General features: G+C 40.3%; 1 protein-coding gene across 7 annotated transcripts in view; it reads right to left on the bottom strand.

Moving 5' to 3' along the window:
* Nucleotides 1-12,847, bottom strand: part of ATP10B (ATPase phospholipid transporting 10B (putative)) — a 285,082-nt gene that overhangs the window by 156,613 nt on the left and 115,622 nt on the right. The gene's annotated exons all lie outside the window — the stretch shown is intronic.

The raw sequence follows: 12,847 nt of genomic DNA, 5'->3' as shown, positions 1-12,847 counted from the left end.
CTGTAGTTAGTGCTAGAGGGATAGAAACAGATGTTACCCATTGAGTGGCATCTCTTCAAATGGGAAAGAGAGCTAAAGGATGCAGACCTCTTCTCTTTGCCTCAGACCCATCTTATTTTATTTCACTTCATTTTTCTATGGTTTTATTGAGGTATATTTGATGTAGAATACACTACATATATTTCAAGTGTACAATTTGATGAGTTTGATGTAAGTATACATTCGTGAAATCATCATCATAATCAAGATAATGAATACATCCATCACCCTGGAAGTTTCCTTTTACTCCTTTATGAATCCCCATCCCTCACCACCCCTGTCATCCAGGCAACCACTGATTTGCTTTCTGACATATAGATTATCTGCATTTTCTGGAATTTTATATAAATGGAATCATACCATATGTATGCTTTTTTGTTTTTTGTTGGGAGGTGTGTCTGGCTTCTTTTACTCAGCATAAATATTTTGAGCTTCTTCTTGTGTGCAGTAGTAATTTGTTGTATGGATATACCACAATTTATTTGTTTATTTACCTGTTGATGGATATTTGGGTGATTCCCAGTTTTTGGCTAATATAAATAAAGCTGCTCTGAATATTTGTCTATAAGTCTTTGTGTGGATATGTGTTCCTCTTTTTTCTTGGCTTAATACTTAGGAGGGGAATGGTAGATCAAGTAGTGGGTATATGTTTAATTTTTAAAAGAAACTGCCAGACTATTTTACAAAGCGATTTTACCATTTTGCATTCCCACCAGTAGTGCATGAGTGTTCCAGTTGCTCCAGATTCTTGACAATGCTTGGTATGGTTAGTCTTTGAAATTTTTAACCATTGTAATAGATTATAGTGGTATGTCATTGTGGTTTTAATTTGCATTTCCTTAATGCTTAAAGATGCTGAGCATCTTTTCATGTGTTTTTTGCCATCTGTAAATTTTTTTTGGTGAAATGTCTTTTCAAATCTTTTCTCTATTTTTTCAATGGATTGTTTGTCTTATTACTAATTTATAAGAATTCTTCACATATTTTAGATCTAAATCTTGTGTTGGATATATGTCATGCAAATATTTTCTCCCACTCTAGAATTTGCTTTATTTTTATAACAGCATCTTTTGAAGTGCAAAGGTTTTAACTTTATGAAATCTGAATTATTTCTTTTTTGTTTTACAGTTCATGCTTTTGTTTCATATTTAAGAAATCTTTGCCAAGCCCAAGGTCGCTAAGATTTTCTCTTACATTTTTTCCTAGAAGTTCTGTAATTTTAGATCTCACATTTAGTTTTATGATCAATTTGGAGTTAATTCTTGTTTATGGTGTGAAGTAAGGTCCAAGGTTCATTTTTTTGCATATGACTATCCAACTGTTCTAGCACCATTTTTGGAAAAGATTATCCTTTTCCCATTGAATTTCCTCATACCTTTGTCAAAACCAATTGACTATATGTATGTGGGTTCATTCTTATGCTATTCTGTTCTATTGATCTATTTGCACAGACTTATATTTGACATGAAAGTAGTCATGCTTTCCTTGAGGGTCTTGATTATTAGATTCTTTTCACTGACTTTAAGAGTAGACATGACCAAATCAGATGTCAACAGAGGGGATAATTCGTCCCCGGGTAGGGAATATATTGGGCCAGCATTCACTGGAGTATAACCTTTGTGAGAATAGAGACATTGTTTAATTCACCCTTATTCCTAATGAGTGGATTGAAAGATTAGACATGATATAACTAGAAGATAGTTGAAATAGGAACTAGGTAACCTCAGATCTAGTGTGGCTTTGTCATTCCCTGGTATTTTATCTTGGGTAGTTCATTTAGTCTTCTAAGCCTCCGTTTTTAGAAAATGGGAGTATTAAAACAGGTAAGACTGGGGCTGGCCCCGTGGCCGAGTGGTTAAGTTCACGCGCTCTGCTGCAGGCGGCCCAGTGTTTCATTGGTTTGAATCCTAGGCGCGGACATAGCACTGCTCATCAAACCACGCTGAGGCAGCGTCCCATATGCCACAACTAGAAGGACCCACAATGAAGAATATACAACTATGTACTGGGGGGCTTTGGGGAGAAAAAGGAAAAAATAAAATCTTTAAAAAAAAAAAAACAGGTAAGACTGGAGAGTCAGTGTGCTAAGGGTGTGAGCATATATAAGGCGGAAGGGATAGACATGACATTTTTGCTTTCTCCAGACATGTAAATGCTAACATAGAAAGGAGTTCACTTTACTTTATGCGTCAACAGAACAGGTTTTCTCAATCTCAGCATGACTGACATTTTAGGCTGGATAATTCTTTCCTGTAGGGGGCCGTCCTGTGCACTGTAGGATGTTTAGCAGCATCCCTGGCCTCTATATGGAGTGCCAGTAACACCCCCTTCCCAAGCGTGGCAACCAAAAACGTCTCCAGATATTGTCAAATGTCTATGGGGGCAAAATCACCCTGGTTGAGAACTACTGCTAAAGAGGGTGAAAATTGTATCCAGTGAAGTAGGCTATAGGGAGACAACATTTCCAGTAGTAGGGGGAACTTGATCATGGTCAGAATTACCAATGGTAGATTCAAGCTGCTTCAGGTAGGTGTGGGGGTGAAAGTGATCTTTCTATTATTGCCCAAGAATAGCAGGTGGCTATACATCGCAGTGGGTATTCAAACCCTGACTAGATAGCTGATGTAGGTGAAAACTGACCCTTCTAAGCCTCAGTTTTCTCATCTGTAACATGGGTATAATAATGCCAACGCCACAGCGTTCTGTGAAGATTAAATGAGATGATGTACATAAAGCCCTCTGGACAGCACCTAGCACATTGTATATACTCAACATGTGGTGGATATTGTTATTATTGTAGAGGCAGAAATACCTGCCCTCCAGAAACACTTCCCTACACGCGGAAGCTTTTGCCCTGTCCATTCTCTTCCCAGTTCCTCTGCAAGGGAAGAGAAGATGCTTACCTGACTGAGCAAAGCATTGACACAGAGGTCACTAGTGACCAATGTGATTGTACCCTGAAAAGCTTCAGTCTCATTCGTTCTCACACTTCTGTCTTCCTATTTCTGTGTGGCAAGCAGATGGAGGCAGGCCTGACCACTAGGGGGAGGCTGCTATTCATTTATGATTCAATGTCTCCAGATGGGTGAGATGACTTGAGCCGCTCTTGGGACCTGGTCACCTCTCTTTTCTTACTGGCATGTTTGAGAATACTGGGTCAAGATTTAGATGAGGAGGAGAGAGAAAGAAAGAGGTGCCAGGTAAGGATTAATAAGTGAGGCCCCGGAGAGACCTGTGAGGCAACCTACCCTTTTTTTTTTTATCAGAGCTTTGCAATATTTACAACTCTATCAATAATGTAGTACTTTCCATCCCTTTTATTGTTAGCCACTGTACACAATTTTCTTGGAAAACCATAAAGTGGAAGGATAATTAGAAGACCTGGATTTGGGTCTTTTAGAGTCCCAGACTCTATAACTACAGAATAACCATCAAATCAGCAACCCAATCCATAGTAATTTAAATTATGACCTTTAGAGTTCCTTTCACCAATAAAAAATTTTTACATATTCAAGAATCTGTAAAAGAAGGTTGGACTTGCCTTTCATGGTCCTTTTAAGCTCTAATTATTTTCTCTGAGTTTTCCTTTTCATGTGACTTTGCATAGAATTCTAGGCACAGACACCATTAAATATCTTGCACCCTTCATAAAAAAGAAAGCCCTGCCTCATATCTTTCTGGTGGATCGATCTATATTATAATTTTTTTCAAAGCCTTTTCTGGAATGACAATTCATATTTTGAATAATACCTTAGTCTTTAAATTGTATCACGAAGGAGACGATTGTAAGCATGACAGCTTATTCTAAGGCTCTAACGCCGATAATAAGAGAACAGCTTTGTCACCCACGAATGATGTGTCTGTAATTATCTTTCACTGACTGTGAAAAAGAAAATAAAACAGAACCAGTTTTTTTTTTAGAGATCATTGCTTCTCCATGTGCTTTACTGAACTCAGGAAGACATGGTGAACATCTGAGGTCTTTCTAAATCTCGTCTTTCCAAACATCAGAGTGGATGTTTTGTAGACATCCATAGCAATAGGCTGCGTGAGAACAGTCCATATGTCTGTACCCAAAGGCACATCCGTCTTTCTGCTCTTTCTGGGCTTTCTCTTTTCATCGCCTTCATATAAACATTTCATTCATCTCCTTTCATCCTCATCAGAGGTGAATTATTTTCCTTTCAGAAGCATGTTCCTCCAAAGCAAAAATGCAAATGTTGTACCTGTTTCCTTAATTCTGATTCCTGTGTGAATACAGTAATTCATCCCTCATATTTGCTCTGTCTCTGCTCCAGGATTTGCTTGTTAGTGGGAATTCTAGAATCCTTGGGCATCCACTAACCTTACTGCCACAGCTATGTCTGCAGAGGCAGCACCGACGCCCTGCTCAGAGGGGGTCAGGCCCAGACTTCAGCATTTTACACATGTTCTCAGAGCTGCATCCTTAGATAACAGAAAAATGGACCAGCAGTTTTAGGATATGACTCCCAAATTCTAAACAGCAAGAGAGGGATCAATTTCCATTCTTATTCTAGGTAAATGGGGCAGCCTGAGCACCTAGTGCCCGCAGAACATAAGTCAGCACCTCCACTTACTGCTAACAGGCAGTTTACAAACACTTAGAACAGCAGTGTTGGTATTTCAGTGAAATGAGGTGTGATTGGGTTTTAAATTGTGTGCAGGTGACTTGAAATAATCAATAACCGAGCAGGCTAGAGTCCTTTTCCCAAGACCTTGCTTCCTGTATTTGCCCAAAGACTATACCCCTGGATACTATGATTGCCCCTAATATCCCAATCAGCAAGACAAGGATTTTCTGCTTCCCAGGCTAGGGTTTCCATTTTTTTGGATTATATGATACAATAAAATTTCCAAAGAAATTTGGGGAGCTGATGTAGGATTACCAAGTTTGTACTTCCCCAATTAAGTAAAAACCAGCTTCAAAACTACCTTCACTCTCAGCATGGTTTTATTCTGTTAAGAACATTAGGAAGGACACAATCTTAGAATAAATGATAGTCCCTGAAGTTAAATAAATTTAACTTTATGAAAGGCATATTCCATTTTCTTATTTTGTTGAAGACTAACTTGACGTCCACAATGGTGCTATTTCAACACACAGACACGTTCACCCGGAACACGGTAAAAGAGAGCTGGTGTTGACACCTGACCCAACTGTCTCCAGGGTATTTTTTCCAGCTTAGTGGAGAAGTTCCAGGCCCCCAGGACTCCCTGTCTGAGTCAATTTTCTCACCTTTGCATTTCCCCGGAGGCCCTGGGCAATCTGAGGCAGCACTGCTTTGAGCCACGTGAGAAAACCAGTTTTCTCAGACTGAATACTCGTAACGCACCAGGCACTGTGCTTAGTGATTACACATATTTAAATCCATAAAAAGAAATAATAGAGGTATTTTTATCCCTTTGTACAAATGAAGAAACTGTGCTTCAGAGAGATGAAGTAACTTGTCTGTGCTCACAGTGCCATTTAATGGTAATTCTGGGATTTGAACCCACATCTTTCCGACTCCCAAATCCTTGATTTGGATTTAAATAACTGTGGCCATGAAACGGATTATAGCTATTACTTCAGTAGAAGCAAAAATGGACACTTTGCTTCCAGTATGGGGGGTGGGGGACCTCATCCTCAGAAAACCCCAAAATGACAGTTTACTCTGATTGGTTCTGGTCCCCAAAGTATCGGAACCTTGGTTATTTCACATAAACCTTGAAACTCTAACAAAGCAATTTAATCCTAGATGTTTGCTATGCTGATGTCTGTGGAATTGTCCTGACCTTCAAGAAAGTGGCTGTTTTTCCACTGTGAACAGACACACGTACACTTGGTATCCTAAGTGATTTTGCAGTATATTCCTTTAAATACTTGTGCTTTGCAATTGGTGAACCTGACCTTGGAAGTCTGACTTCCTTACACCCCTTGCAAGTAAACTTTTCTTTTCCTGTCCTGGATGTTTCTGTCTCTCAGCATTTCTTTGTCCCTTAATAGTTTTCCAGGTTTTCTTGAATCAGTTCCCCTCTCTATCTGATGTTAGTCTCCACCCCCAATGTCCTCCCGTGTACATGAGTCTCTTTCCTTTCTTCCAGTCAGGTCAACCTTCCGCTATGGAGTCTTGGTCATTATTGTCATCATCATCATCTCCTTCTTCCTCCTCCCGCCATCATTATTATATATTAAGCATTTACTATATTTCAGGAACTTTTCTAAATCCTTTATACACATTGCCTCCTTTAATCCTGATTCTTTCTAGAATGTATACGGCATAGTCACAATTATTCTCATTTTTTAAACGAGATGACTAAGGTTTAGACAGATTATACAATTTACCTAAATTCATATGGCTGGAAAATGGCAAAGCCGAAAACGTAAGCCAGGTTTGTCCACAATCCATGCTGTTAATTGCTTTATACATCCTTTCCTCTTCACCTGGAAGACTTTCCACAATTTCTCTGACTGCCCATCCTCAAGACCTAAAACAAGGTCTTTCTCACTTTCCTGGGCCACAGGAATTCCCTCTCCTCTGAACTCCTCCAACACTTAATCAGGATCATGACATTAACCATTATTCTGTTCTGTATCATTTGTTACTATGATACTGTCTCCTCAGCTAAAACGTAAGCAAGCTGGGATTCCACAGGTGCTCAAGAGATCTTTAGGAAGCAACGTAAGCCAACTAAGAGCAGCTCTGTTTTTACAGCCAATGAATACACTGAGAGATGGAATTTTCCAACAGATTACCCAGTGTGGGCCCACGGCTTTGAGAACACCCAGAAGGATGCATTCAGGAAGTTAAAGGGTCTCTGTGGTTTGTCAATACCACTTCAGCTGGCTCACTCATTCTTTCTTTCCATAATTGCTTATTGAGCGTGTATGCTCCATCGGACACTCTGAGAGGTGTTGGGGATACAGTGGGAAAAAACCAGATGCTACAGGTGAGGTTTCACAAAACAGGAACCACAGTCTTGAGTTAGCACTCCAGTCCTGGGAAAGAAAGGGGTCATCCCCAGTGTCATGGAAAAACAAGTGCTTGTGACTACTCTGACCATCTCTTGTCACATTTGCCTCTGTCTCATTGCCAGATGCTCACCTCCCGCTGTACATTGAAAGATGGAGCCTCTTTAGATGAGGTTGGAGTGGTACACAGCACATTTGTTTAACAGAGGAGGGAAGATGGTCATTTAAATCCTTGGCAAATTTCATTGTCTTTATAAATTCAACTGCTTTCCAGAGCCCCATCTCTCTTCCTTCCCCCTTGAAAGGTTTCCAAGACTGCTCCGTTGACAATACAGTCTTCTGACTGTATTGCTTGTGGAGATTGACAGAAGAGGTGAAATGTGTGTTACATAAAGAACAGTGCTGAGTACCTGGAATTGAGATGGGGGGCACATTTCACAGTTGTGGCACATTCTACAAGGCCCACACAATTGCTCTATTAAATTAAATGACTACAGTCTCCATCTGTACTAGTAATCTCCAGATAGACCGGCTCCTCTACAGCCAATAGCCTGCAGGTGTGCACATAAGTACTCACAGTCCATACCAGATGTCAGGCCTAATTAAAATATAGAACGAAAGTGCTCTTCCCTAGGTACTGAGCAGTCAGCACTGCAGTGGGCTTCTTGAGACAGGAAGTGGCAAAGGCAGAGAATTTAATTCTAGCTGTAGAAGCAAATGACTACAAGAAATCCACCTCCTGAGAACCACTTAGCAAGGAGTAAAAAGTCAAAGAGAAACACTGGAGCCACCTCATGCTCTTGTTCAACATTTTCAGTTGGTTACCATAAGACAGTTAGTGTGGCTATTTTTTAGACAAAAGGGAGAGACTCAGAGTAAAGGACCCCTGCTTGATTTTCAGATCCTGGAGTCGTACTGCCCTGATTATGAGCATGTTGTGCAGTTTACAATTTTGTCCTTGTGGGCAGCCATATCATGTAGATTCTGAGAGGTGTTCCAAAGGCTTAAGAGAAAAGAAAGCTGAAGAGCTGTCAATCACCTATATAACACACGAAGAGAAGTGATAGGAGCTACCTGCATTTTTAAAACCCATAGGAGCCCAAGTATCGGATAATCAGAAAGGCTTATAATCACTTAAGAATTTACCAACCTGCCCCCCCATGTATTCTCTCTCTCTCTCTCTCTCTCTCTCTCTCCTTCTCTGGATACATATTTGCCAGTCACTCTTCCTCTTCATTTCTATCTTTCCTTCTCTACTCTCTTCCCCCTACCCACCTCCTCACCTGGCTCCTTCCATTGCCCCTGTTTTTAGTTGTAATGTGAAAAAATGTGGACCTTAGAATTAGGAAGATCTAAATGTGAGTTCTGGCCCTCACCTATTTTCATTCTGTTTTAACTGAATATATATTTTTTTCCATTCCCTAGGCTTAATTTAAACATCAGATGACTTCAATTCCAAGGCACTCTCTCAAAACACAAAATTAAGCTGTTAAAAATCTGGGTAGCTCTCAATTTACTTCCTCAGGGACCTCGAGGAGCAGTGTCTTTCACTGAGAAGGGGTCTTTGCATATCCTTACTGCAGCATTTCTCAATGTGCGGTATTTTTATCTCTACTGATACACATGGCAGTTTTTCTCAGTATACTTTTATTTTAACAATTATGCATTTATTTTCACATGAGCTTAGAAAAAAATGAAATAAGTGAATCAAAACCATGATCTCATGGATAAGAAAAAACTGATTTAAAAGAATATATAGTATGCAGGTATGAATAGATAGTACGCATTTGGGGCAAAAATCATGAAGATGGTACTTGAATGAATGCAGTTTTAGAAAGAAAGAGTATTACTATAGGGTGTGTATTGCATACTCAACACATACTGGGTGGACACCACACACTAGGTCCACACTTATGTTGTGGACCATTATTTATCCTTTATTATTATCCGTTTTCTATTCTTTTGGTCACCACTCTCTAGAGTTTCTGCAGCTCTGAGTGGTTAAGAAACTCACCCAAGGAGATAGAACTGAGCTTGAACCATGTATCTGGCCTCAATTCTGGAGCCAGACAACTTCAATCACACCACAATGCTCCCAGAGGTATGCACAGTGCCAGCACCCAGGAAGTTTGCAAGAAATGACAGCTGCTCATCATCGTTATCATTTATGTAAAACACTCCTATCAGTCCTGTGAGGTAAATGTTTTCTTCCTTTTACAGGTGATAAAATAGCTATAAAAAGGTTAAGTGACTCATAGCCAGTATTTGGGATTATTCCTCATGAGTCTAATAATACATTACCATTAGTATCTGTAACCCTCATTCCTGCTAAGTGCTGGCCAAGGGTCTTGAGTATTCCACATAAGGGGTATGATTATAAAAAAGTGAGAATAATCTTTAAAAATTATTAAATAAGCTGCACATAAAAAGGAAGTCATTCTCATTATTTTACTGTCCTATTTTGTTTTGATCCAAGCCAGAGTTGATAGAAAATGCATTTGTGGTAGGAAGAATTCTAAGATAGTACCCAAGATTCCTGGTCCCTGGTCTACACATGCCTTCTCTCATTCAATCAAATACTATTCTAGGTACTGCTAGGAAGGCGTTTGGCAGATGTAATTAAGGTCCCAAACCTCAAGATAGAGAGATTATCCTGGGTGAATCTGACTAATCAAGTGAGCCCCTCAAAGGGACTGGGCTCTTCCTGGCAAGAGATATGTGAAGTGTGAAAGGGATTTGATGGGAAAGAGATTTCCCACTGCTGGCTTTGAAGATGGATGGATAGAGGGGGCACATGGCAAGGAATGCAGGCGACCTCTAGGAGCTGAGAATACTCTCCACTCTGACAACTAGCAAGAAAATGGGGACTGAAGTCCTACAACTGCAAGGAACTGAATTTGGCCAACAATATGAAGAAGCTTGGGAGAGGCTATAGAAAGGAACGTAGCCCAAATACTACTTTGATTTCAACCTTGTAAGACTTCAACCTAGCCATGCTTTGCCTGGACATCTGACCTACAGAAGCTGTGACCTAATAAATGGGCGTTGCTTTAAGCTGCTATGTTTCTGATAATCTGTTACATAGCAATAAAAAAGTAATACAGTATCTGAAGCCCTAAATGGTATCCATATTATATAAATGTAATATTCTTATTATACATATAAATGCACTTAACTGAATCAGTCCCTGTATTTTCCACTCTTAGATTTGAGTAAATTTTACTGCTTATAAAAACCAAATACACATTTTAATAGTAATTATAACAATATCTAACATTCTTTCAACAATTATAGTGTTTTCACTGTATTAAGTGCTTTTCATGCATTAAATCATTTAATCTTTACAATCTTAGGAAGTAGGCACATTATGAGTCCTTATTTTACAACTGAGGAAACTAGAGCATAGAGCAATGTTGAGTGCAACAAATATTCTGCTACTTAAAGAAGGCGTTATTAACAGTTATAACATTTATGAAAAGCAAATTTTGCCTCCTTTAGTAAAGGCAAAAATCTTCCATCTTTCTTTTTTATGCCTTTATGCTCATCTCAGACCTGTAACCCCCACCTCCCAAGCTTACATTTCTTCTTACAATGATGAGAAATAAAAAGAATTGATAGATAAGGATAAAGATAAACAAGAGCATTATCCTTCTAGGACTGCCGAAGTCAGTTACTCAGCACATCTTGGCACATGGTCAGCTCTCAGGGAAAATCTTTCTTCATCCTCTCCTCGGTTTACATCAGCGGCACTGCTGGCCCTGATGCTTTGTGTGTTAGATTTACTCTTCTGATTTGATCACTTCCTTCTGATCAGAATGTCTGCCATCCAGGAAGCCACCTAGAAGTAGTGTCTGTTAGGATGGGGCCGTGATGCCTGGGCTGTGACCTTCCGTCCTAAAAAAAAGCCAGCCTTCTCCGGGGCAAGTCTGTGATGTTCTCACACTCAGACAGATCCCCAAGTATCCCTGGATTGGTGGTTCTGACTGAAACCCACAGAGTTAGTCCTTAGTGAAAATACAGTTGCTGGCTCTAAACTGTTACTAACACATCGTAAACCAGGACCATTCTTGAGACAATCAACCATGAAAACTATCTTGTTCTTTTCTTAATTTGGTTGCATTGATTTGGTGAGAAGGTCATTAGACAAGAAATCAGAAAAACTGAGGGTGTGTTTGTTGTTATTATTATTTGCTAATAGTTCTGTTTCTGTGAGCTTCAGTTTTCTTAGCCTTTCTAGGGCTTAGATCAGTGGCTCCCCAGATCATTCTAAGGACTGATACTAATCTTAACTGCTTAAGGATCAGCCGTGGGGCTTTGAAAATACAGAAGCCTGGTCTCTATCCTCAGAGATTTTGAAACAAAATGATAGTCTTTGCTAATGGAAGCTCTGTACTTTTGTCCTAGACAGACTCTGTAGTTGCTTTTCAAAGGAGCGAGGAGGTCTACGAAGTCGAGAGCATGAAAGCAGGCTGCAGGGAATAGGTGAGTCTGGGGCCCAGCCACACGCATTTGCAGAAAGCACCTCATTTGATGCTCAGCAAGGTTGGGGAACCTCTGGGTGAGGTGATTTCTGGAGTCATTTCCAGCTCTATTAGAGTGATACTACTACTGCTGAGATGGCCCAATTATTTACCTAAATACTTTATGTATCATTTGTTAGGTACATTAGCAGCTCCATCTTATAGTTGAAGAATTATAGACTCAGAGCAATTAATGTTTTTCCAGCGTCACGCAGCTAGAAAGTGGCAGATCCAGGCCTCGAATCCATTCTATCTGACCTTGACCACTCTGCCACAGTTTATTCTTCAGAGTGTAGTGGCAGGTTCTGGGTGGGAGAGTGTCAGGGTGCCAGAATCATCTGCTTCTGTTCCAGCAAGGAGTCACACTATGGACAGACATTCCCACCCCATGCAGCCCGACCTTTGATGTGCAATTGCAGAATCCATCTAGGTAAAAACATGGTGTTTCCATTAGCAATGACAAAAACTACTTTTCAAAAGACCCATATGATGAGTCTGAAGGCTTTTGGGCCATTTGCCATTATAAAGACTCCTGTAAGCATTTGTGGAATTATCACAGATCTGGCTTTTCTCTTCTGTTTATTCACATACAGACAATTGATTTAGTGTTTTCCTCTGAAGGTAGGAAGATACAGCAGACTTTCCTAAAGGATCTAATTGAGGATGCTATTTTCTTTCACTGTGGCTGCTTCAAAGCTTCACCAGGATCACTCCAGGAGGGGGAAACGCAAAGTAAACGGCATTAGTCTTCATTTTGGCCCCATGGAAAGAGCAGCTAGAGGTCCCAGCAACTTAACGCCATCTAATCAGAACCAAGCGCTTCCCAGGGTGTGCAGAGCGCCCTGCATGCGTTCTCACATTTCTCCTGGAGACACAGCTGAAGTCTAAGTGCGCACTAGGAACAGAGCCATCAGAGTTCTGGTTCCGGTTCTTCCATCAAACTGCTGCGTGACTCTAGGCAGATCTCATGACCTGTCTGGATGTTCAGAGTTTGTACATGCATAAAATGAGTCAAAATGCCCTGTGTCCCTCCATCAAAGCCGCAAGGCTCAAACGAGACGCTTGATCAGCAAGCCCTCGGAGAAGGATGACAGCCTTTGCCAACACTTGGTCCATTGACTATGCTCGGCCTCCTCAGCAGTCCTGGGATATTCTTGATGTTTTCCTGAGGGGATTGTCTACACCTTGGGAGGCAGGTGGGGAGTTGATCCATGAAGCACTTATCGTTTTAGATTTCTTAATTCCAGGTTGAGAACAACACAAATCTCGTCTCTGTTTTGGCTGGGTATTCCCTTTCATAAGTAACAGAAACCTG

This window comes from Equus quagga, chromosome 7, assembly GCF_021613505.1.
Source record: "Equus quagga isolate Etosha38 chromosome 7, UCLA_HA_Equagga_1.0, whole genome shotgun sequence".
Taxonomy (NCBI): Eukaryota; Metazoa; Chordata; class Mammalia; order Perissodactyla; family Equidae; genus Equus; species Equus quagga.
This window is presented reverse-complemented; position numbering and strand designations above follow the sequence as displayed.